This window comes from Macadamia integrifolia, unplaced genomic scaffold (genome assembly GCF_013358625.1).
Source record: "Macadamia integrifolia cultivar HAES 741 unplaced genomic scaffold, SCU_Mint_v3 scaffold1834, whole genome shotgun sequence".
Taxonomy (NCBI): Eukaryota; Viridiplantae; Streptophyta; class Magnoliopsida; order Proteales; family Proteaceae; genus Macadamia; species Macadamia integrifolia.
Genome location: NW_024868374.1, coordinates 24,434 through 27,894, shown reverse-complemented (window position 1 = coordinate 27,894; position 3,461 = coordinate 24,434). Strand labels below are relative to the sequence as shown.

Genomic DNA, 3,461 nt, shown 5'->3' with positions numbered 1-3,461 from the left:
AATATGATCCTATAGATTTTCTTGGTACTTGTGGTATTTGGATTTACATTTATATTGAATTAGGAATTCTTCTGCTTGCACCAAATTGTGTTGGAGCTTTGATTTGAGAGGATGTCACCTACGAATGGAAGAATTGACTTAGACTTACTGATAGGAAAAGGGATGAACTTGTCATTAGTCTATTCATTAGTCTTTAAGAAAAGTTTGTTTTGATGAAAGACTTGTTTCCTCAACTCTAGAAAGCAGCCAACGGTTGGAGGGATTCACCTTGACAACTTTGAAGACCAATTAGAGAATGTGAATAGTGGTGATCAACTTTCCACCACATACCACCTGGTGGGTACCCTAGTGATTATGTCCCTGGAGCACCCACAAGCCTCTAATGATGACAGAGGGAATCTCTAATGGAAATTATTCAGACCATGTTAGATGCCGATGGACCTGAAAAACAGATGATATCACTGAGAAGGTACTTCTTGAGGTTGCTGATTTTATTAGCAAGATGTATCCTCTAGTATTTATAGATTGGATTGCATCAATAGAGGATTTCCTTGATTGGAACAACATGTCAGTTGATAGAAAAATTAGATATGCCAGGGCTAAGCTCGCAGCCCAAGCAAAGACATGGTGGGTCTGTCATGAAGGAAATTTAAAGTGCAGACATGAAGCACCAACAAGTTGTAGATGAAGCACCAACAAGTTGTAGATGCTGAAACTTTTTTTGCATGGATGAATTAAATAAGATTTTGTTTCTTTTGGTTAAAAATGAGAATCTTTGTGCCTGCCTCTGAGGTTCATAGGAATGTGAGATTCACAAATGCTGACAGTGGCCATAGTTTAGCAATCCATGTTTTCTGATTTATTGTTCTAGTATAGAATGTTGTCATTGTAGTTGTACATTATGCTTCATCTTGACAAAACTGTGTTTGCAGCTGAGATGACATATGTAAATCTCCAACTGAACCCTGAACGATTCACTGGCTATACTGTTCCATCAGCTAGGAGGATATGGGATGCTATTTACACAGAGAATTGTCCAAAATGTGAGTTTTTCTTTGTGTACAGTACTATTAGATAACTCGATATGCTTTAAGCTTCATAAAATTCCACAGTCCATGGGCTGGAAGGTAGTCTTTCTTATGAAATGCATATTAGAAAAAACAGGTATGAAAGAGATTCAACAAATCTCTCACCACTCGGTTGACTCGTTAACAACAGGTAAATCAAAAAAACAGAGAAACAATAAGAAATGGGGAAGAAGAATATTACAGGAGTTCGTATGGATTCAGGAAGCAAAGGAGAAGAAGAAGAAATAGAAGAGAAGAAGACGAAATAGAAGAGAAGAAGAAGACTTTACCTCTCTGTATAGGGGGTCTAGAAAAACCCTAAAATTTGTCCCAATACCTGCTCTGTGATTACAATAGATGAACAAGAAGGAGAAGATGTTAGAATACAAGAAGAAAGAGGTTAAAAGAGATGAAAAAGAAGAAGGAGAAGAAGAGCCGAAATCGAAATTACCTGCTGAGGAGATTCCACAAGGGGGCGAGCTCCTTCTTCTCCTTCTTCTCTCCTCTCTCTGTGCGAGTTCGAAACTATTCGAAACCAGCAATTTGTTAAGCTAATCGATCTCTGTCTCTGGTAGAAAAGAAAAAATGAAGAAGAAGAAGGATAAAAAAACCCCTAAATTTCACACAAACCCTCTCTGTGGGTACAATAGATGAAGAAGAAGAAGAAGAGGTTGAATAGTAGAAGAAAAGAAAAAATGAAGAAGAAGAAGGAGAAGAAGGAGAAGAAGGAGGAGAGGCGAAGGACAGACCTTTGGTGAAGATTTCTTGTACAGGGCGCTCGTTCTTCTTTCCTCTCTGCTATCCTCTCTCTATCGCGGCGGACAATCGGGAACGAAAGTTCCTTCCACTATTAATTTGGAACGAAACATGGCCGACGGAACAGCCTCTGAGCGTTTCGTGAAATCGGGCCATATTCGTTTCTTACCACACTTCCGTTTCGAAAAAACTGGAACGGAGCCTAAACATACCAAACAGTTTTCAGCGTTTTTTCGTTCTATTGACACGAAAAAACGCTAGAAACGTTTTTTATGAACTATACCAAACGGCTCCTAAGAATTCCATGGCTCCATGGCGCCATGGCGAGGCCGTCAAAAAAACGCCATTGTTTTGTGTTTGTCAATTAAGTTCAAGATCTTTAGTATGAAACTTGATTCCATTCTAAGAATTCCATGGCTTCATCCTTAAACTGATCCAAACCCGTATGAGTATCCAGATGGAGATGAACCAGATCCAATCTATGATCAAAATTATCAATTTGGAACCAAAGCTATTAAGATCTGTAGGATTTATTTACTTATATTTTGGTGTTGCATGCAATATTTTATTTTGTTTACTTAAATAAGAGATAATTGTTAGGATTTAGTTTCCATTAATTATAGTTTCCAATTAGAATAGGTTTCTTTCATGTTGGGTTTTCTTTTGTTATTTATACCAATGTAACCGATGGGTATTGCAGATTTTAAATGATGAATTGATTACATGGGTGAAATCATCGAAGGATTTGAATGGTCATGTGAACTTCATTCTTCTCTCCCCCCCCCCCTTCCTTTTGTCCTTCTGTCTCTTGCTGTCTCTTTTCTGATTTTCTCTTTCTCTTCTCGTACTTCTCTTTTCAATCCCTTTAACCTTCTTTCTTTCCCTTCTTGTTTACTCTTTCTTTTGTTCTGGCGAAGGAACAGTCCCTCACAATTGAGGATTGCTCTCTTTCCTCTCCTCTTCATTTCCCTTCAAATTCTGGGTGTTTGATCTTCACTCTGAGGCGGTTTAAGCATTAGAAATTCATACCTGAATGTGACGTCCGCTGTGAGTTACAAGACTGATTTCAGGTCTGATCTCTAATCTACCGCCAGGCTCTAATTCAGGTTCTTCCTGTGTCCTTCCAGCCTGCAGTTCCAAGCATCTATCTATGGGTTTGATAGAGCCTCTTCTTGAGAATATTCACCAAAAATTCCAAGCCAAACAGAGGCCGATTGAAGGAGTTCTCTCGATCCAGAGCTTCCCTGGTTTTCCACCTCTTACTTTGGCTGAAGGTAGAAGAAGACACTAAATTGTATCGTGAGTTGAAGTTTTAATCCTAATTCCCTTTATACCCCCACCCTTTTATATCTTTTATTCTCTCATGTCCCATAAGCTTAATTTTGCTACCTAACCTATCCTTAGTAGTTAATTTACATTTCCACTTGTGTCCTCTTTGCTTGACCGACCATTTAGGCATTTGGAATTTCTAGTTATTTACAAAATTGTGATTAACCTTTGCAACTTCAATTTATTTATAATTTTGCCATTCAAATCTTGGGTTGAGTTATTTGGTGAGATTGGGTGGGCCCTAAGCGATCCGATTTCAATCTTTGAAACTCGGATCCGCATCATAACTCATTTGGAAGACATACTGAC

At 38.4% G+C, this 3,461-nt stretch overlaps 1 long non-coding RNA gene across 1 annotated transcript; it reads right to left on the bottom strand.

Annotated features, from left to right (window-relative positions):
- Window positions 1-1,305: 1,305 nt before the first annotated feature.
- LOC122064944 lies at window positions 1,306-1,879 on the bottom strand. Its single transcript, XR_006135864.1, has 3 exons — window positions 1,817-1,879; window positions 1,519-1,635; window positions 1,306-1,409 (listed from the first exon to the last, which is right to left on the bottom strand). It is a non-coding gene; the product is annotated as an uncharacterized LOC122064944 (long non-coding RNA).
- Window positions 1,880-3,461: the final 1,582 nt, after the last annotated feature.